The sequence below is a fragment of the Artemia franciscana genome, chromosome 18, assembly GCF_032884065.1.
Source record: "Artemia franciscana chromosome 18, ASM3288406v1, whole genome shotgun sequence".
NCBI classification, from domain to species: Eukaryota; Metazoa; Arthropoda; class Branchiopoda; order Anostraca; family Artemiidae; genus Artemia; species Artemia franciscana.
The window spans coordinates 13620572-13643504 of NC_088880.1; the positions used below are offsets into that span (position 1 = coordinate 13620572).

At 35.7% G+C, this 22933-nt stretch overlaps 2 protein-coding genes across 3 annotated transcripts in view; both read left to right on the plus strand.

Moving 5' to 3' along the window:
- Positions 1–22933, plus strand: part of LOC136038638 (leucine-rich repeat-containing protein 24-like) — a gene marked incomplete at its 3' end in the record, with an annotated part of 65186 nt that overhangs the window by 38368 nt on the left and 3885 nt on the right.
- Positions 1–22933, plus strand: part of LOC136038637 (leucine-rich repeat-containing protein 24-like) — a 112170-nt gene that overhangs the window by 23288 nt on the left and 65949 nt on the right. The window contains exon 1 of one of the 2 annotated variants that reach the window (XM_065721883.1): positions 10315–10487. The exons of the other annotated variant lie outside the window; for it this stretch is intronic. The gene's annotated coding sequence lies outside the window, so the exon portion shown is untranslated. Of the gene's footprint in view, positions 1–10314; positions 10488–22933 lie in introns of those variants that run through there. 2 annotated transcript variants of the gene reach the window in all.

Below are 22933 nucleotides of genomic sequence, written 5' to 3' on the forward strand. Positions count from 1 at the left end.
ATAAACAACGTGCATATTTTCCCTCACTGTTTGGCTCAACAATATTTAAAAAAAAAGTCGGTTTTATGAATAATAAATGAATCTTTTTCATGCTTTCTCAGCAGCCTCTCAGGGAAAGATTTGTGTTATTTATGTTTTCTCTAGTCTCCTTGTTAGACAGTTTGTGTTTTTATTTTCGACTTGTATTTTGATTTTAGAAATGATTATATATATATATATATATATATATATATATATATATATATATATATATATATATATATATATATATATATATATATATATATATATATAACAAAAAGAGAAATCATCAATGCAACAGCACAAACACATTAAAAAAAAAGAAAAAAGAAAAAAAAAAGAAAGGAGATAGAAGGAGAAAGGGAATTGTTTTCCTAAATTAGTGATTAATACAGACCAACACTTGAATGAGGCCTTAACCCTACATACATATATATATATATATATATATATATATATATATATATATATATATATATATATATATATATATATATAATATTGGGCTTTTATTGGGATGTACATGATGTTTGCTGGGCGCATTAGCACATTTCTGCCGGAAAAAAATAGGACGTCCATGTGAGTAACTATAGGAAAACACTTACTGCTCTTTGATTGATTTTAAAATAATAAAATGCTATTTTATTGATTATAGTTCATGTAGGCTTTGTTTAATCAAATCTTAAAAAACTCAAATTAGCCTATTTTTGAAAAATTCTTTTTTTTTCAGAAGAAAGTGCTAGGATTTACTTTTAGGTGCTTATGGATGAAACAAAATTCAAAGTTTATGGATTACATCTTGCATACGAGGGGGTGCCTCCTCATAAGATCGAATATGAACTTTTTATGGTTATGTTTGACTCGCCCTATCTATTTTATAGTATGAGTTCTTAAATTATCATTAAACAGTTTCTCTGAAAAAAATCTTGTAGGTTACATCTTCTTTAACTTCTCGGTATTTCCCCATTTCTTCATGGGAAAAGAATTCCATAACTTCCCCATTTCCTAACCATGCTGAACAACTATCTTTGCAGTTCCTAATTCTAGCTCTTAATATTCTTATGCTTCAAAACTTGTTTCAGTTAAAAAGTAAATACCGTACGCCTATTTTACGTTTTAAAATTCTTTTTTTATATGATTAATGCAACCACCCCATTTTCTTGAGGTGCTGGGACAACAATTTTTCTGGGTCAACCCCTCTCTTCACCCTCATTACACACATGCGTGTTACTAAGATAAAAGGAAACTACTTGTATACTTTGAGTTTTAAGTCAAATCTAATCAGAATAGATCCGTCTAGGATTCCTTGGTTTCATTAGTTGATACAGCAATCATAACGTTGATGGCCATGTAAAATGGATCTAAATCAAAAATTTTAAATTCACAACAATATGTTTTGATTTTGAACAACTGGCCCGTATTAATTTGACTTCCACTTGATAAATGAGTTTTCGAACAAAAAGTTGAGAGTTTAAGCCATTATTTCCTTGAAGGGGATTTTCTCTCTTTGCAAGTCAGCGTTTTCTCCCAGTTGTCTGGATAAATAGATTTATTTAACAATTGTTTTGGTTCATTTCGTGGAACAGTTGGAAGGAATTGTAATCGGCAGTTCTTAAAAGATATATGACTTGCATAAGCCATAAATGTTTTTTGCAATTATTTTAATTGGACATTGAGGGTTGCATTAAAAGAATTGAAGCATTGAATATTCTTCGAATGCATCAATTGGTATGCTTTTAAATCACTTAAATTACTTTTAGTTTTGACAGGAATTCATGAACAGTTTAGTGTTTTGACAGCCTCGGTGCACACATTGGGAGGCAAAGTGAGGTTGCACATTGGGAGGTGCACACATTGGGAGGCAAAGTTTCCTCAGCCATTTTTAAGCTAGCATTTTTCTATGTTGAAAGGCGATGGACCTTTTCTCCCCTATTTTTAGGTATGAATGACTGTATTGTAGAGTGAATTGGTGTCTAGAAATATTGTGGTATACATCTATTATTCAGTAGTCAAATTGTCTTTTGTCATCTTTGCCCCCCCCCTCATCGCCAATACCCCAATATAAGTTGGTCTAATATTGACGAAAAACCCTTGGTTTGAAAATCCCTGAGAGGCTACGCCAGGGAACAATCGTCCCTCTTGCATGCCCCAGCTCCGCATTTCTTTGGTAATAGTGCTTATTTAAGGGTATTTAATTAAAACGTAAAAAATTATGAATGAATAGAGCAACTCATACTCCAATGTAAATATTTCAAAAGATTTACTTAAAGTAAAAATTTAATATGAAGCGGACTCCATATAGCGAGTCCTGCAGGTGTCTATACTATAACTTTTGTAATCAGCAACATTAATTTCTGTTGTCCATTATAAATGAAAGTATGGAGCAACCTTGATATTCTAGGAAAGGTTAAATATATTTTCTTGGACCAATTCTGAAAATCTTCTTTCACGGTTTAATTCCGTCTTATGTTCCTTTTTGCCCAATTATATGGATATCATCTATCTAACGCTTGTAATAAAGCAATAAGCCTCATCGTGGAAACTAACTAGATAGATAGATAATTTTATTCACCCACTCGATACAAAACCACAAATGGCACGAATGGAGTATAAAGAAGAAGAAAAAAAAAAAAACAAAAAAACACTTAACTGCAAAAACAAAAACAAACGTTACGATACACCGCCAATAAATAAAAACATTATTACAAAAACTCACTAAGGACGAATTGCAATTGCCAGACTACTAGGCCCAAGCGACCCCAAAAATTCAGAACGACGTTTCGTCACAGCAGCAATCGGATCTGTGATACCGAACCTTGCAGACATCTTGGAATTTTTAACCCACGGTGGGGTATTTAAAAGAAATTTTGCATATTTGTAAAAAAGTGATCGAAGGTTTCTTTTATCGCTAACACTAAATATATGCCAAAACGGTGATAAAGCCAGAAAGTGTGGGATCACCAGTGCATTATATAGCCTAGCTCGAATTTGTCGATTATATTTCGCTTTAGTTGAAGATAGCGCCCCGTAAGCCTTACGTGCCTTTTCTGCGAAATTACTTATTTGGCGAGCACGTGTAGATGCCATGTTATGACCTATAGGCATTCCTAAGTACATTATGGAGTCAGACAGTGGAACCTCTTGAGCACCAAATTTGACAGCAAGATCTATAAAATCTGCATTTCTCCTATTGAAAGCAACAATCTCGCTTTTACTTGCATTAAAAGATAGGCCTATCTCTCTATAAGCATCATCTAGAATCTGAAAATTTTCTTCAATACGAGACAAACATCTACTTAAATTAAAAATATCATCTGCGTAATTAAGTAATGTTACATCCAAACCTCGGAAAATGCAGCTCATTTGCACTAACTTTTGTGCCTCGAGAACACTATTATTATACAACCGGGGTGACGAAATTGCACCCTGCCTAATGCCCTTTCTAACCGGAATAGCATTTGGTAATACAATCGGCCCGTTAGGAGACGGGACTTTAACTTGGACTCGAAGCTTCTTATACATATCCCGAAAAGGCAAAATAACCGATCGGTCCACACCACGTTTATGAGCAGACACTAATAACTGGGGATGTATCCCAGAATCAAAAGCACGTCTAACATCGTGACTCGCTAGAATAAGGGATTCATTCAGTTCATCAGCTTCTATTAATATATTAGCAAGAATATAATGGACGTGCTCGCGACCAACACCTTTTTTAAATCCGAACTGATTATCGGGGGTAGAACATTGAAAAGCAATATGATCTATAACTAGCAATTCCATAAGCTTACATAAAACCGGCGAAACAGTTATAGGGCGGTAAGATACGCATTCAGACGGATTTTTCCCTTTTTTCAAAATAGGTGTAATTACTCCAGTACCAAAAACGTCGGGAACGAGACCAGAATTAAAGATAATTTGGAATAGAAGCTCTAAATGACTCAGGAGACCAGCAGTACCATGTACAAGATGCAACCCACACAACTTGTCGACACCTTTCGATTGTTTCTTTTTTAATTTTGAAATTGCACGAATCAGATTAGGAACAGTTACTATGTAGCCAACACCAGAACTAGGCAATTCCATGAACTTATCAAGTTCGACTTCATATTTATCTTCAAGATCTTGTTCGGGTGGAGAGAACTCAGAAGTAAAGTGGGACACCCAATCTTGCTCAGAGATCACAGGTTCGACACTATTCTGATCACCATTACGTTTAAGAAATCTCCACACAGCATTTGGATCATTACTTATCAATTGACTATGTTGATCGATCACTTCACATTTATGCTTAGACAAAATCTTAGCAAATCTGCGTTTGCTGAACAGCCGAACTTCATTTACAACACCTGATTTCGGACGACCACACTCGTTCCAGAGCCTAAGCCAAAATTTTGCACGACCACATGCTTCACTTAGAGCAGGGTTTTCGGACCACTTTGGAATTTCCGTTCCCACTCGGACTTTACGAATGGGGACCGCAGCGGCCTCGGCAGATAACAGTGCGTGAGATATTTCACTACAGTAGATGTTTAGTAGCAGCTGTTTCTCTTCATCTTGAATACATACACTCTGCTGTAGTAACTAACTGCTAATCGACTAAACCGTTACTTGATCTCAGAAAAATTGATGCTCCTTCCTGTGGATATTTCACTTTTCTTCAGTTTCACGGTTCACTTCCCGAATCCTATTTCGTCTATTCTCCTATTTCGTCTATTCTCCTATTTCCTATTTCGTCTATTATCTATTTCGTCTTTTTATATGATCACTTTCCAATTTGGTTGGAGAATGCCAGTTTGCCACCTCCAAGGGATAAAAACGTCTGTTTTTGGTTTCTATATGATTTTTTGTTTATTGTTATCACTTTTTCTCAATTGCTGTTATAATTGTTTAGCTTCTATTGGAGCCGTGGCCACACTAGGTGTGTATAGTCCAAGTTTTAGGCATATTGGTTCAATAACTGGGTACAAGTTAAGGGAGCTTGGCAGGTGTGAGGACTTTGGGACTCCCCTTTTCCAGGTGTTTACAGTTTCCCCATTTTTTTCATATAATTTGCCATTCCCCTCTGCGTTCAGTTCTTGAACATGTGCCTGGGGTTTGTCAGTAAAATAAAAAATGCAGTTTGAGTACCAAATGACCAGTTTTGTTAATTTTGGCAAATAGTTAAAAAGGGCCTTGCGTTTTTTTTGAACAAGATATTTTCATTCCGTTCTTTCAGATGCAGGTGTATCAGTTATCGCTGTAGACAAAGGTAATCTTTGTCCAAAAAACTGTCTATGAATTTCCTCTTGATTTTTTTGGTTTGGGAAAAGGGTGCAATATTGAATAGTTGTTCCAAAACAATATATTTTTCGAAGCAGCTCACAAACCCAAACCCCTTGACGGAAATCTTACCTTGATCTCTCCGTAAAAGTCTGACCTGTAAACATCTATTCTCCTTAGGCATGCTAACTCATCGATAAAAGCTCACTCACCAAATTTCACTCAATGAAAGCTTTCATCCCAACATGCTACGAATGCCATGGCTCTTTCCCTATCAACTTTTCTTTTCCAGTCATAACTCATATTATCCGTTTGCTTTTTTATTTACACTATTTACAGCGTCGTCAGATTAAATTTTTCATTTTTTTACCATTCCCCTTTCCTCAAAACAAGCTAATTCTAAAAGTAGATATCCCTTTTCCGGTTTTTATTCGCATTTCTATTGCTGTCAAATAATTAATAGTAGATATGTAAAATCCCAGCGGTTTTTCAATTTCCTAGTGTCAAACGGCCAAGACTTATGCAGTCACTGAAGCACAAAATTTTAGAACTTAAAGAAGAAAAAAAGAAATCTGAATTCCAAATTGACTTGTGTCTCCTTTTTCTTGAATCTGTTTAAAGGAGTAATGCACTGTAAGCAATTGCGTTCCAATAAATTTATTTAGGGTCTGGGATAGCTTAATTTGACACACATTTCTTGGTTTAACTCATCCCTTAGAGAATCAAATTCAAAAATTTTGGATTGCGTTTAAGTTTGGATTGTATCTGTTCTTAAGAAAATTATTAAAGATGGTAGTTTACTCTTTCTTGAACTTGCAGATCCTTCGAAAAGTAACGTAATTAATTTGTGTTTCTTCAGACTAATTAATTTAGTTGCGCTTCCTGTTTATGAAAGACTCGTGTCTTTTTTAGAGATTCTCAGAAACTTGAAAAGTTTAGATTGCGCTGCCTTGTTTGTCGTGAGGAACATAAGTGAAGAAAATATTTCGTTTTTTCTTGAGTATACAGATACTTAGAAAATAATACAACATAACTAATTTGAGTCTCCTAAGAATAGTCAATTAAAGAGCTTTGATTACTTAATTAGTGACACTCCCTGTCTAACATATTTTCTTTTGAGAATCAAATTGAAAAAAAATTGAATTATGTTGTAATCATTTTGCTAAGAGTAAAGAGAATGAACAAGAATGAGCTATATTTGACTTTAGAAAATAAATTTATTTATCAAAGTATTATTCCGTAGGTAATTCGCGTCTTTTGGCGAATGTATATTTATAAATATTCCTATCCATGATACATACAGGGTTGCCTAATAGTCAGATTTTTTCTTGTGAACCAGATTGTTTAGATCCACTTTCTGAAAGAAGATCAACGGCTTTTGCGGATAAATAGAAAAATATAAGTAAGGGCACTTGGCGTTAAGTAGTCTATTAATGATGAAACAGGAAACTTTAAAATTTAAAGCCACAAAAATTTTCAATTTTTGCATTCGACGCAAAAGTTGATTTTTATGAAAAATTGTTGAAAAGGAAAAGTTCGGGTTAAATATTACATAAATTTAAAGCTTATAAATGCGCTATAACATTACATAAACATTATATCGTTTGTGTTGGTATTTAGTATAGCCTACATGAGGATAACAATAATGCTGATATATCGGTAGTGTGGGCAACTGTATAACTATTTATGAAGTAGGCCTAAACCAAATGTGAACAAGTGGGAATTTATTCAAAAGACAATACTAGTTAGAGCAAACTTTAGTATGTAGGCTACATAAAAAATGAAAGAAACCGAGCCAGGCCGTACCCAGACAGCGGTTTCCAGGTTTTTGTAGATTATTCTAGCCCAACCGAACCAATCTTAACTTAAAAAAACTTCCTTTTGTCCAAATAACTTTTGTAGCTTACACTAGCCAAATTCAATTTTTAGCAGCCCAATTTGAGGAAACCTGCCCAGCCTGGTAGCACTATACCCAGAAGGGGGAGGGATTGATTCCCCGGGTTTGACCCAGTTCCGGTTTTGATTTTCGTGAAAATAAGGAATTACCAAAATTACGCGCTTTCAACTATTTAATGGCTAATATTACTTTTTCTTTTTATCATACCATCCACCCGCCCCCCAATTGTGCGAAGTCTGAGAAATTTTGCAAGAGAATGATCGTGTCAGGGAATTGCTTAATGGCTAAAATACATAATATGAAGTTCTCTCTATTTGGACCCTTCTTCCTCCCCTAGAGTAAAAAAATATGGCTCGACAGTGAATCCAGAACTCAAATTTAAACGTCATGAGCTTAAACACAGATTAAATAGCCGTAACTGACTCTTATAGAAGAAGGGTATTTATGTTTTGTCATTTAATTCGCTTTAGGGAATTATCGAACTTCAGGTTTGTTCCTCTTGTTTTGAAATTTATTCGACATTAATTTCTCTGAACAAAAACAGTTCGCGAAAGCAGCTCCCCAATGCTGGCATTTCGTGGCAAGAAATTTAAATACATTACTTATTTGGAAAATCTGGATATAACATAGGATCGGAAGATAGTATAATAGTCAAGTTTTTATACTGCTTAAAAAGAAAATTGTGCAGCTTCAAGTCGTTTTGAAATGTGATTTAGAATCTTGACGTAATATCCAAAAAAACAACTTCACAAAAACAGGCAAATCATGAGAAAAATATAGTAAACTATATAGTAAAAATATAGTAAAAAAATATACTATAAAATATAGTATATTTACTATAAATATAGTATCAGAGAACCCTATTGTACAAGTTCCAAGATCCTATCTACAAAAATGTGGAATTTTGTATTTTTTGCCAGAAGACAAATCACGGATGCGTGTTTATTTGTTGTTTTTTTTTATAGTATATAAAATATAGTATTACTATAAAAATATAGTAAAAGATATAGTAAATATAGTAAAATACAGTAAACTGTTTGGGGAAATCGTAACATCTTCAAGTATTTTGAAACGCGGGGCTCAAATACCCGTAGAAATCTTGTCAATCTCTTCTCGAAGTTAGAATAGTTTTTGTCACAGTTTTATTAGAAATCAGAATCACTGATTCTGAATAACCACCTGGTCGCTCAAATATTTTATGTGCCTCAGAGGTTTGGATAGGCATGTACGCATGGGGGGGGGGCTTAGTGCCTGCCTATTTCTGAAGTCTCAAGACTTGATAGGTCTTTCGTAGGATATCTTATATTTTCCGTCTAATTTGGCATTTTTCTACATTATTTGAAAGGTGTGCGCGCGAATATCGCCCCGTAAGCATATTACTGTTTAAGAGCCCGGTACTCAGTTATAATTATGAATATATCCCCATTTCACATCTTCTGATAACAATACATTGATGAACATTCGTCAGACGTCTCCTTCTGTCAAAACCTTTATTGGGCCACCGCTTCTCATGTCATTTTTCGTAATTCGATCATAGCATTATATGGTACTTGCTCCCCCCCCTCGGTTGCTTAGTAGAGCTAATCTAAGGATCCAATCCTTATGAATTCTGCGGGCATGTTAAAGCAAGTTAAGTTGCTCTTTCATGATGCATATAACCTACTTAGTGCACGACCCACTTTATTCGTATTTACCATTTTACTTGGTGAAGCTTTCAGGCACATGTAGAGGGGGAGGGTTGCTTTGGGTCTGATTTGCTCCATCGAGATCTAGAAATTATTGCTCTTCTTCCATTATCAGGTGCTATTTTTCCATATTATTGGTCCATTTTTTGTTGCCTTATCTGGTCTTGTTTCCTTTTTGAAATATCCCCTTCGAAGAAACTAAATTTATCCCTGTAAGTTTATTTCTAAAATTATACTCAGACAATCCATAAACGTAAAACTTTTCTAGAAGTTTGTTGGATGTTCTTAAACCCATGGGAGGTGGCTTGATTATTCACATTTAAACTTCATTAGTGGAAAAATCCCGCTGACCTTTGACACGATAAAAACAACATCATATTCCTAATGGAACGCCCTTCTGAAAGGCAAGATATATGAAGTTAATCAAGGGGTCGCACACTATATCCTTTATCTGCATTAAAGCCATGGTTGTCGATCTGGAAAAAGGATAGGGAGTGCATGAGGAATAATTGAAAGCAGAAGCTCTTGTGGTATAGTTTGATAGCTTTTAACGTTCCAACTGTCCTTTCAAGCTAAAATACTCATAGTTTTGAAAATATTAAGAGAAAAATAGGTTCGGTATCAAAAGCTAGCATAAAATTTTCCTCTTCAAATACTTTAGTTTTTCTGATTCTTCCTTTAAGGTATGAGTGCATTTCCATCGATTCGGCTGTCATCTGCCGAAATCTAGTAGGCTACAGACGTACTGGAATTACAGAACTTACTATCTTCACCCAGTAGGAACCAATGGGAAAGACAAGAGGAAAAGGGATTTCGTAAAACCTATTGGTTGAATTCTGTATCTTTATCTATTTCTCCTATTTCAAAAATTGAAAGATCAGTATTTTCCGGAATTTTGAAGAGTGTAGATTTTAGATTTAGGTTAAGGACAGCCGCACTAGGTTAAGCTGAAAAAGCGCATTGACAATTTCTAATCTTATTCAAAATACATTGGCTTGTGTAGTGCAAGAAAGAAGGTTGATAACTTTTTGGATGTTCGGGAAATGATTGTTGATTGGCATTCCACCTTAACCACCCTGTACTTACGACAGCGAACGAACAACATCAAAACCATTCACTGAAAACTTGATCTTGGATACCAAATATGGTTATTTAACCTACTATGTCGATTAACATTTGCGAAGTTGCTACATCTGTGCTGTCTTGTTCATCCATATTAACGACGCATCTTTAGACGTAGACTGTATTTAATATCATCATCATTTAACCTTGTAACTTCAAGCTGAATTTGTTTGAACCTTGTTAATCGCTAGGAATATGCGTTATCGTTTAGGGAGTGTGCAGCCCCTTGAAATCAATTGCGCGTACAAAGGTAAAAAGAGTGAAACCAAGCATTCATATTTCTTATCTTTTCCTGCCAACTACTGATAAGACCCTTGTGAAATTGGCTCCTAGTTTTTAGTCCAAAGAAACGACAGCTATCATTACCGGTGGTGTGGAACGACTTATTGATATGAGATGATTAATGATTCTCTTGTCATTTCAGTTGTGATTAGTGAAAATTTCGTTCGGGTCTGATTCCCAGTGGTTTGAAGATGTAATTGCATATAACGCATTGACAGGTACACACCCTCAGTATTTGATCTATATTTGTTTGTTGAAATTGTCTGGACTCTATTGCTAGCATGGATTAGCAATATATGTGTCGGAGTGATGCGATAATTAGTGCTTTATTAAAATCCCCATGGTTTTGTTTGTGATCTTATCAAACCTTTTGAGATGCTTCTTGGTGCTTTATTGCAGACTTTGGTGGTTAAATTTTGCGCAGTTTTGACTCTTAAATATACAAATGCGTTTACCAAAGTGAGTGTAGTTTACTCATGCGAATACGTCGAGGAATACTAAAAAAAAGGTCATCAAAATTGTACCTTCCCCTCTCCCCCCCATGTTTGATCCAAAAATCATGGATCAAACATTGAGGAAATCTCTAGAAAAGTGAAGATATCTCAACGACTCCCACACAATACTGGTTTTTAATACCATTTCTAGTTTGACATTTTTCCAAGTTCTAAAGTCGCCCTAATTACGGAAGAAAGCTTCTCGGGTCGTTTTGCACATGACAATTCCAACACTTAGCCATCAACATGGATACTTCTTGGAATTAGCCTATATTTCGCTTTTACGGCATTGCCTCAATAAATTAAGTTCGTTCGATAACAAATAATGTCCAGTTATATTATTACAAAACCGTGAATGTTTTGTGTGCCTACAGTTACAGTATGAACAAGTTCTGAGATGGCGAAAAGCCGCTGATCTGCAATCCATACCCTTATTTAAACAAAAAGTTGAACGATTATGTTCAGCATAAACGGGCTGCTCATCTGAAAGTAATCTTTTTTAGCCTAGCTTTTATACTTGGGAATAATTATTATTGTTATGCATCATTATCATATTATTACAACATTGCATTATTGGTAATAAGAAACCTTGTAATTTTTTAACACAATGACTGCAAGGCTGTATCCAGGGATACGGCTACGGCTTTGAACCCTCCTCGAAATTTTTGCCCGACTTATTAAAACGTAAAAAAATGCACACCAACAAATTTTGATGCGTTTTTAAAAGGGTTTTATTGTAATCCCATCCCTCATCCTCCAGAACAAAAATCCTGGATCAGTTCTTGCATGACTGCATTTAGAATTCCCTCCAAAAAACAACCAAGAAATACAAAGTTCTTTCGTATGGCACCTCATAGACTTCCTCTCAATTCCTTCCACCCACCCAAACCTACAACTAAAAAGGGAGACTGGAGGAGGGAACAAGCGAAGTTATCAGCAATCAGATCTAGGAAACTGCTGTTTTTATTTATTGATATCATTCCTACTTTTATATTTTCTTTTTACACTCAATAATATAGTGCACCAGTCTCTGTCCCAAAATGATGTTTTGGTTTTTTATGTTTAATAATGATGAAAATGATTTTTACTTTTATTAAAATGTAAAAATGCATATAAACAAATTTTTGATGCGCTTTTAAAAGTGTTTTATTGTATTCTCCTCCCCCATCATCCAAAACAAAATCCTGGATTAGTCCTTGCATTACTGCATTTACCCCCCAAAAAACAACCAACAAATAAAAAGGTCTTTCGTATGGCACCTCATAGACTTGAGTCCTTTCACCCACCCAAACCAGCAACCAAAGAGAGGCTGGAGAAGGGAACAAGCGAAGTTATCAACAATCAGATCTAGGAAACTTGTTTTTTTTTATTTATTGATATCATTCCTACTTTTATATTTTCTTTTCACACTAAATAATCTAGTGCACCAGTCTCTGTCCCAAAATGATGCCATGAAATGATGCCATGAAAATGATGTCATGCTTCTACCGATTCCTTCAAAAAAGAAAAAAAAATGAAAATAAGGATTGAAAGTGAATCCATAACAAATATTCTGTGCACTGTCGTTTGCCATAAAGTTTTGTTGTGAAAGAATCCCGGTCATAATTTCTGGGGGCAATTCAGGTACGATAGTCAAGATTCACTAGAGATCTTTTCAGGCTCAGCTTATTTACAGGCTTTTCCAGCAGTGGCAATTTTTCATGAGACTCTCTTGGCCAATTTTCCTTGAAATTTTTCTACTCTAAGCCTAAAAAAAGAAGGAAAATAAAGAAATTACAAATACAAAGATTTTATAGTTTATGGAACATGGATGGTTTCTCTGTGAGGCATTAGCGAGAAATCGCAAATCTCTAGGCGTCGAAATGTTTCTGCGTATGCGGGAAAACACGATCGGGAAAATAAAGTTTTCTTTGAAAAATGTGTATTGACAATATAATCTGTTTGGACTTAGTTCTGTTTGTACTTCTTCGCACCCAGTGTAGTTTCCCCCAAATCCTCTATATTTTACTGGGGAAGTTCCTCGTCTTCAGCAAAACTCAGTGCGGTACCGGTAACCTATGTGAGATACTGAATGTAAAATATAGGGTGAAATTCAAAATAGAATTTTATCACCAGAGCCACTCGAAAAAACGAAGAAAACTGTGTCAGTCAAGACATGCTAAAAAAATAAAATGGATTGTTTTGGATTGAGAATTTTATGGAATTTCACTACTTAAAAACCATCGTTTCTCTAATTACATGGATCGGCCTCTCTATGTTACAAATTGTTTGAAATCATTTTTAAATGTCTTGTTGAAGGACTTGCCGCGGGTATAAATTCATAGAACTGGATGTAATAATTTTAGGGAAATTCTTCAAGGATTTGCAGAAAATTTCTTAAGGAGGAGCGTTCTGAGTTTTAGCGAATAACTTTAAAGAAAGAGTAGAGAAGTGGTTAAGGAGGGATGTGTAGAACATGTGGAAAATTTCTTAAACCATGGTAAAAGTATTAAAAATCATAGAGAAAAATATAAGATTTTGATGATTTAGAAGCAACAGAAGACTTATCAAGGAAGGAGATTAATGGATAGGAGGATATCGTAGCACATGGGTTAGCAACTTTTTGTTGCAAAAGAGCCAGGATTTTGCGTGGAAATATTACGCGGGCCACATTTTGGTCACATGACATTACAGTGTAATTTTGTATCGTAGTCATACTATAATGATTAGAGTATATTTACAACATTTGTATACAAATATATTAGGGTTAAAAATAAAACGCTTAATGCATATTTTTAAAACATCAGTGAGATTTTTCTGGTTGCAGTTGACTTGCAAGTTTTACAGTTTTACATTAGCTTGCATTTTTATTGTAGAGCCGCGTAGTATGGCGTCTAAATTTATATCTGATAAGCGAGAACGGTGTCTGTTTTTTCGATAATTCCGAATTGAAAATGTTTGCTCACAAATATATGTACTACCAAACTTAGTAATAATGTGCTGAGCAGAACTTTTTAACCCCTTGTAGTTTTCAGAAGGCAAACTTTCATAAAAATCTATTTTGGTTTTTTCCTTAAAATCTATTTTAAATGTGTTACCACTTTGCAAATCAGTCACTTTTGTTTGCAAATTCCCTGGTACATTATTGATATCCACTGCGAAGGAGTTTTCAAAAATATCCATCTTATGTGAGATCTTGAAATGAGCCAACCGGTTTTCAAACTCAGTTTGAAGTTGTATTAATAGCCTACACTTTTTATTTAGTATTTTGCCAAAACAAAAGCTTAATTCCAGCTTCCTCTACGGCGTTCTTGCAATTCGGAAAACAACCGAGCTTTCTTTCATTGAGTTACCTTTCAAATTCGTAAACATCGGAGTTTCCTCCTCATAAGAAAAAGCAGCTTTCGAAGAATTTTCACTTTCAATGTTCAGAACCATTTTCTCTTCATTGTCTGGCTCTATGTAGAGTTTATTCTTAGTGTAGGTGTTTTTCCCTTCTGTAACTATCTTATCAACTACTTTACTGATCTTTACTTTCTTTTTTTTCTTTTTCAAGCTGAAGTTTGACTGGGTTTCAGTCAGAACCTTTGAAATCCCATTCATCCGTCCTTGACTGTGTTAGATTAAATAAAAAAAAGCAAGTTTCTTCAACTGAAAGTAAGGAGCGACATTAAAACTTAAAATGAACAGAAATTACTTCGTATATGAAAGAGACTGCTTCCTCATCAGCGCCCCGCTCTTTACGCTAAAGTTTGACTCTTTCTCTCAACTCTTCTTTTTAAAACAGTAAAAAACTTTAGCGTAAAGAGCGGGGCGTTTATGAGGAAGCAGCCCCTTTCATATACGAAGTAATTTCTGTTCGTTTTAAGTTTTAATGTCGCTCCTTACTTTCTGTTGAACAAACTTGTTTTTTTTATTTAATTTCTGAACGTTTTTGAATCAATACATGTTTTGATTTTGGCTCTCCGCAGAGAAATAATTAAAACGAAATTTGCATATTTTTTTGGGGGCTAAATGGCTTTGTCATAATTTTGATCGAATGATTTTGAGAAAAAAGAGCGGGGGAGGAAGCCTAGTTGCCCTCCAATTTTTTGGTTAATAAAAAAGGCAACTAGAACTTTTAATTTTTTACGAATCTTTTTATTAGTAAAAGATATACGTAACTTATAAACTAGCTTACGTAAAGAATTTTTTATTCTCATATTTTTATCAAATATATGAGAGGGTTCGTCCCCTCGTCAGTACCTCTCTCTTTACACTAAATCTTTAATTTTGGCCCAATTCATTAAGAATGACCACTGATTCACAAAAGCCGTAGAATAAATAGTTGACATTACTAAAAATACTTTAGCGTAAAGAGCGAGGTATTAGGAGGAGGTGAGCCCCTCACATGGGTAATAATTTCTGTTCGTTTTAAGTTTTAATGCTGCTCCTTACTTCCAGCTGAAAAAAAAACTTTTTCATATTTATTTTTTCATTTTTTTTTTTTAAATAATGCTAGTAAATCCTGCGCTCCCTTCATGGAAATTTTCTTCCCCCATGACAAATTCCTCGATGGAAAGTTCCCCCAGTATATCCCCCTCTTTTCAACCCCCCCCCCCCAACCAAAAAATCCTCCTAAAAACACCTCTACACTTCCCAATAACCATTACTATATGTAAGCACTGGTCAAAGTTTGTAACTTGTAGCCCCTCCCACGGGGACTGTGGAGGAGTAAGTCGTCCCCAGAGACATAGTTATAAGGTTTTTCGACTACGCTGAATAAAATGGCTATCTCAGAATTTTGATCCGTTGATTTTGGGAAAATAATTAGAGTGGGAGGGGGCCTAGGTGCCCTCCAATTTTTTTGGTCACTTAAAAAGGGCACTAGAACTTTTCATTTCCGTTAGAATGAGCCCTCTTGCATTATTCTAGGACAACTGGGTCGATACGATCACCCCTGGGAAAAAGAAAAAAAACAAAAAAAAACAAACAAATAAACACGCATCCGTGATCTGCCTTCTGGCAAAAAATACAAAATTCCACATTTTTGTAGATAGGAGCTTGAAACTTCTACATTAGGGTTCTCTGATACGATGAATCTGATGGTGTAATTTTCGTTTAGATTCTATGACTTTTAGGGGGTGTTTCCCCCTATTTTCTAAAATCACACAAATTTTCTCAGGCTCGTAACGTTTGGTGCGTAAGACTAAACTTGATGAAACTTATATATTTAAAATCAGCATTAAAATGCGATTCTTTTGATGTAGCTATTGGTATTAAAATTCCATTTTTTAGAGTTTTGGTTTCTATTGAGCCGGGTCGATCCTTACTACAGTTCGTTACCACGAACTGTTTGATAACGTGTGACTTTGTTTTGGGCATGGACTTACTTGCTCAGGCATAAATGGCTCTTGATTTGAAACAGGAGTGAATGAGTTCTGAGCTTCTTCATTATTCACCTCAACCTCGGGGTCTTTAGGCTGACGTAGGATGTCATTTCCAGGACTAATTGGGCAGGCCCATGAGGACTTGAAGGAGCAGGCCTGTCGGTGATAAAAAAGAGGTAAGAAAATCTTCTTCTGTGAAGATTTTAGGATAGTACAGCCATATTCCAGTTTACTCAAAGCCACTCATGATGTTATTTGAGCTGAACAATAGAGGAAGACTACATCTAACAAGAGATTTCATGTAACGTCAAGGTCTTCCCAGGATTATACAGCATCTGGTTTTTTGCAGCTTTGTTGTATTGGCACGTGAAGCGAAAGTACACACTAACATCTAACAGCTTGAGCTTGTGGTTGATGTGTAGCTTGATGCCTCAATCTTTTGCCAACGGGACAACTTTTAAGAAGATGTGAGAGTCATTGTTATCTAAGGTTAGAAGATTGGGGCTCTATATTCTATTCTATATTCTATCCAGTTAATATTTCCTTGAGGTGACGAATTTGTTTCAAAAATAGATCTTGATTGATGCAATCTGATGGTGATGCTTCACCTTCTGAGATTGCTGGAGCATCAGTTAAAATATGAGGCTAAAATCTTTCCTTGGAAATTTAAAGTAAGGCGTTAAATACTAACTTCTTGCAGAAAAAGCCTCAACCATGGCCACAAGGACACCTCTCTGTGAAGATGCTACATTGCACACTCATCTGACCCCTCTTCAAAAATACCTTAGAAGGAACGTGAACTGTGGTCACAGAATTTTTGTCACAGTTATATATGTCACGTGCAAAGGAAGCTTTTCTAGGACCGACTTCAGGTTTGAGAAGAAATGTCCAACCATGACCCTGTTAAAGCTCGTTTTTTGACCCAAGCTTGTGGGCTCAGACTTGTGTAGTTACAGTTGTGGATTTCGAGCTCAAAAGCCTACCTGCCAGTCTATCCCTTCACTGCCTCCTTGGAATTTCTCCAGTTTTGAGAGTCTTGTTCTTTCCTATAGCAAAGTAGTTGGAGCAGTCGAGTCACATGCACTGACAATTGTAGTTACAAGTAGTTGGGATTACAGTCACAATCAGTGATTGCAGTCACAGTCACAAGTATTTGCAGTTGCAAGTAGTCAACAATTCAAACAGTTAAAATCATCCACAGTTTGGAAAAGTACCAATAAGCAGCAGTACTGATTGCATAAGTAGTAGTTGTAGTAGCCCTCAAAGGTTCAATTTATTGCTTTCCGCTGCTCCTCAGATATTATTCATATACCCTTTTAACAACCTCCATACATAGAGTTAATTTTGATTTTGTTCAATATACACTGCAATGTCCCCTAATAGAGTCACTTTAATGCCCTGAGTTATCCGAGTTATATTGCAGATAGCCCGGTTTAATATCTGAATTTAGTTATAAATCCCCCTCACCAGGTCCTGAAGTTTCAACTTAACACCTTTATCTGAACCAAAGATGTCGTAATATGCCCTTATGACAAAACTTGGATGGACGTAGTGTCGTTTGATTTAGTTCAACACCCCCAATAATATTCTCTGAAAGTTTCAACTTACCGCTCCCCCTTTTCCTTGGATATTACACATATACCCTTTTGACAATCTGGATAAGTATTGTAACTTTTGAGTTAGTTTTAGCCCCCCTGTAGTTTACCTGAAAGTTAAAACTTAGTACCTTATTTTGTTCTTGAGTCACTGTATCTATTCTTCTTTGACAACCAGGATGTACTTAAACTTTTTTGAAGAAAATTAGCTCTAGAAGAAAAAAATTACCCTCGATTTTGTAGATGGGTGTCATCTGGTATTTACTAAGAAATGTCCTAGTGTGTATTATATCTGTTCCAGTATGTCCAGATATGTCCCAGTGTGCTGTATCTGTTCCAGTATATACCATATGACACACTATCTACAAAATCCAGCGTTATATTTTTTTCTTCTGAATATTTTGCCACAAAATGGTCACATAAAACGACCAGATAATTTGGCTTTCATTTGGAACCCTAAGCCCTAAATTTTACTAAACTAAAATAATAAAAAAAAAAAAATCTAAAGACAAAATGTTTTTTTGGTGGGGGGGGGGAATTTCCCAAGCTTTGAGGTAGGTTTACTAAAAAAAATGTAAATACCCAAATTTTTGGTCTGGATGGTTGAACATCAAACTAACCATACTAAATGGCGTTTACGGATTTTTTTTTTGCGAGAATACCTAGATGGCACAATGCTAGATGGTGCCCGCTTTCACTCCGTTGTGTATTGGTATGGTGTGTAATATGGTTCTTCAGGTGTGTTGCGGCAATGATCTTGCGAACCACACCAAGACGGCTTGTGGGCCGATGTGGCCTGCGGGCCGCGGGTTGCCGACCCATGCGGTAGCAGAAGGATTGAAAAATAATATCTTCTTATGTTATTGACCACATTATAAATGAGTTTTGGAAATATGGTGGTCATGAAATTGATATAATATATTACCTTACCTTAAATTACCTTAAATCGCATGTCCAGCGAGATAAGGTGGTAATGAGCCTCCTGGAAACATCTCGCTGGATGGTGTGACATGGTGCTGTGATGGTCTGGCATCACAGGCTAGTCTACACTCTGCATTGACCCAGTCCTGATCGACTCCCTCCTTGAACGCATTTGTGGTTTGAGACTGGATGGTGGCATTGGAGAGGCTGTTCCATTAATGGACAGCGCATACAGAGAAAAATTGCTGGCGCTCACGTCGATTGCAATGGGCGACATGCAGCTTCTTTGTCTGACCTCTTTTTGTACTTGCAAGGGATGATGAAAATACTTGACTTGAGAGGTCGTTTTCTAGTAGTTTGCGAGTGGCAATTGCATTTCCTCTCTTCCTTCTATAGACTAGGGTGAGGAGTTTGAGGGATACAAGCCGTTCCTCGTACGGTTTGTCTGGTAAAGCTGGTATGAGATTTGATGCTCGCCTTTGGACACTCTCGAGTGCTTTAACGTCCATTTTTTAATGGGGAGATGCTAGGGTCATTTCAAATTCCAGGTGTGGACTTACAATAGCTTTGTACAGTTTTGTAACCACACAGGGCTTCCTAGTGGTAAATGTTCTTTTTTGAGCCCTAGAGTTCGGTTGAGCTCTAGGGCTCAACCGAGCCCTCAATATTGAGAATATGGCTCAATAAATTCTCAATATTTCAATAGAAATATTGAGAATTATCTAGTTATTTTCCTATAAGAAGTAACTATTGATTTAAGGAGTGAGCACCTATAAGGAGAAGTACCAATTGATTTAACTCATCTTAGTGAGGAAGGTGATGATAGTACGTGTAGTAATTATAGAGGCATTAGGTTGATTTCTGTTACAATCATATTCCTTAGTTGGACTATACTGATTAGACTAAGGGATGTTTTAGATAACATATTAAGAGAAGAATATTGTGTTTTTTTGTTCTGTTTATTTTTTTGAGGAAAAAGTATGGTTTAGCTACTCTTCTACGCTTAGACTAATAATTGAGAAGCGTCTAAATCGTCAAACCTCATCAGCTGATAAAAAAGCTTTAGTAAAGGCATCATTATTGTGTATTGTACCAGATAAGTACGTTAAAGTAGTTCGTCGGATATGTCTTATCCCATTTCGTATGATTACTTTGATCGGCTTTGCCCCAAAAGAGAACGCTATGGGCGAAATGAACTGATTTCGAAGTTTTGAAAATCAAGATCTGTTGGATTTAATCAGAATAAAGAGGTAATGTGACGTTCCGAGTAAGTTTACTGAGTAGATTGGTCGTCGAACTAAGTTGTGTTCAAAAAAGTTTGAAAAAATAGGAAGATAAATTTTCGGACTAATTTTAGGATACTAAATACGCTGTAATGACAGTGATTAATCTGTAGTGTAGTGGCTGCGAAAGGTTGAGCAAGACATGCTAGATGTTTTCTAAAGATATTGTCCAACAACAGTTATAGGTAATCGTTTGAATGACTTTGCATCAAGCAATATGCTCTACAAAATGCGGCTTAGTTCCATTTTCTAGGGCTATAATTAGTCTCTTTTGGCTATCCACCTTAAGTCAAATGAAAAGCAGGGCTTAGGCCTACTTGAATGGAATGGGAAGATATCAAAGGCTAGATTTAACACAAGAGGAACTTAAGAGGAGATTCTAAAGAGTGGAGCACTGGACAGGCTGAGCGAAGAACGACCTTCCGCTGTTGTATTGCCCTCAGGTGGCTTGACACGTAGACGTGTTACTTGTTCTGTTAGTTTTTAATAATCATCGTAAATTATATCTTTAGGTCGATTACCAGGAATTGAACATATAACTTAGGTAAAATAAATAAATAAAATAAATAAATAGTCTTGCCTAAGTTTATCTTCCTGTTGAATTCAGAATTGACTATATCTAAATATATAAAGGTCAAACAGCCATTTTAGAACGATAAGAAAGCCAATTTTGAAGTTTCCAGTCGCTTATCAGAGAGATACCACTGAACTCACGGATTTATTGCGTGTAAGCCTTACGAATTTTTTTTATCCAGTATGACCGATAACAAGAAAAAGAAGCTAGACCGAGTAAAAAAGAAGTGAAGACTAATCCAGTAAATTGCTAGTTTTGCATAATTTTATAAATTGGCTGTCCTCTGCCAGGAACTAGCATCTGTATTTTTTCATTGCTTTCAGAAAAAATAGTAGCCTAATTTTGAAGATACAGAATTTCCTGAAGAGGTTTTTCGAATCTGTTTTCTTCCTGTTTTTGTCAAAATTGTCTACTGGACGTGGATACTAGGTTATTTCATTTTAGCATGTCTATGCTAGGTTCTGACTGGAAAACCAGGGAAATTAGTTTTGTCTGCTGTAGACACCAGGTCGCATTTCAGAAATTATAGCAGAAAGAAAAGTTATTAGTTCACCATCGGACTCGTCGTGTCAAATTTGGCAGAGGGCAGCCATAACATAAGGGCAGATCAGCAGTCAGTTTATTTTCGCTAATTCTATACGTTATTATATATGTATGTTATTACAAATATATGTTATTATAATTATATATGTATATATATATATATATATATATATATATATATATATATATATATATATATATATATATATATATATATATATATATATATATATATATATATATATATATATATATGTTTTATTGACTGAGAAGTGATAGTCTTCGTTTGTTTTAAATTCCATTTTTGCTGTCTACTTTGCCCCGTAAGTCGAGAATGATAAATCAAAAACTATCAAAAATGTAGTACTTCCAAATATATTCACTTTTTATTATTTGTTCAATTCTGGCTTCAGTTATAAACGCTGATATCCAAATATTTTTTCTTTTAAGGTAGGGGGAGTATCGTTCAGGTAGAGCACTCTCTAAAAGGCACGTACGCAAGAAGGAGGATGTCTTAGGGGTGCTTGTCTGTTATCCCGACCACACTTAATTATGTTATTATATAAACCAAAGGTCATGTGAAGGGTATAATTCTTTAGAATTAACATAACTTCACTTCTTGGGTATGTTTCGTTTAATTAACCACCCAAGCACCAATTATAATTGGGTGCTTAACTAAGCACCCAATTTTAAACAACAAGAGTTAAATCTGAGATTTGAATGTTTTCTTTAAAATCTAAGATTTTCTAAAAATTGTTAAAAGATCTGAGAAAGGGTTCAGAAGAAAATTGACCCGTGTCAGAATAAAACTGGTTCCATATATTCTGATTCCTTTCCAATAGGAAAATTTAAGCAAGTCTTGTGATTCATAATCTAGAACCAAGACATGTAAATGTTATCGTATACCGAGTGCATCATAGAAAAGATATACGAGGAAAAAATCTTAGCCAGTAAAAACCAAAAAGCCAGTGGTTTTAAGTTATATGAATTATGATTAGTTTACGAGATATTTGACAAAAATTAAGTAGAAAAATAAAAAGGAACAGAAAACTACTGAAGAGTGATCCAAAAACACAAATATCAGGACGGTGGACGAAGATTAACTACTACTACTACTAATAACTCACTGCAGCACCAAGCCGCCTGAGGCCAACACAGCTACGCACGCTCCTCCTCCAACCTAATCTATTTAAAGCCTCCCTCTTTACACCCTCCCAGGAAGTTCCCATTTCCTTTAAATCCTTATTTATGACATCCTCCCAACCCAGACAAGGACGACCTGCTTTCCGTGTAGCCCCAGACGGTTGGCCAAAAAGGACAATCTTCGGTAATCTGTCATCCTTCATCCGTAGAACGTGGCCTAGCCATCTCAACCTTTCTTTCATTATAGCCCCAGAAAGCGGGATTGAACCACACTTTTCGTACAACCTACTGTTTGAAATACGGTCAGTCAGCCGGGTACCCAGAACAATCCGTAGGCAATTTCTCTGGAAAACATCTAGTAAATTTTCATCTGCTTTTCGGAGTGTCCATGCTTCAGAGCCATATTTGACCACTGTCATCACTGTGAAAGACAATGTTTATAAGCGGACTTATTAAGTCCGCTTACTTACTTCTGTGGATCTTTAGCCCGTTTTTTGGCTATTAACGGTTAACGTTACAAGACAAATAAGTATACCCACAGATTGCTCTGATTACCTGAAAGAGGAAAAGCAAAGGCAAGATTACTTGAACGTCAGCTTTGTTCGGGGCTGCACGTTCATCTGGAATCAGTTCTGTGACGGTTTCATCGCTTCAAGGCCATCTGCCGGTTCCTTCAAGCAAGAGTTCAATGGATCTCTTTAACAATGCGTTTAAAATGGATATTAGTATATCGGGCATCCTTGGTGACGAGAATTAGTAAAAT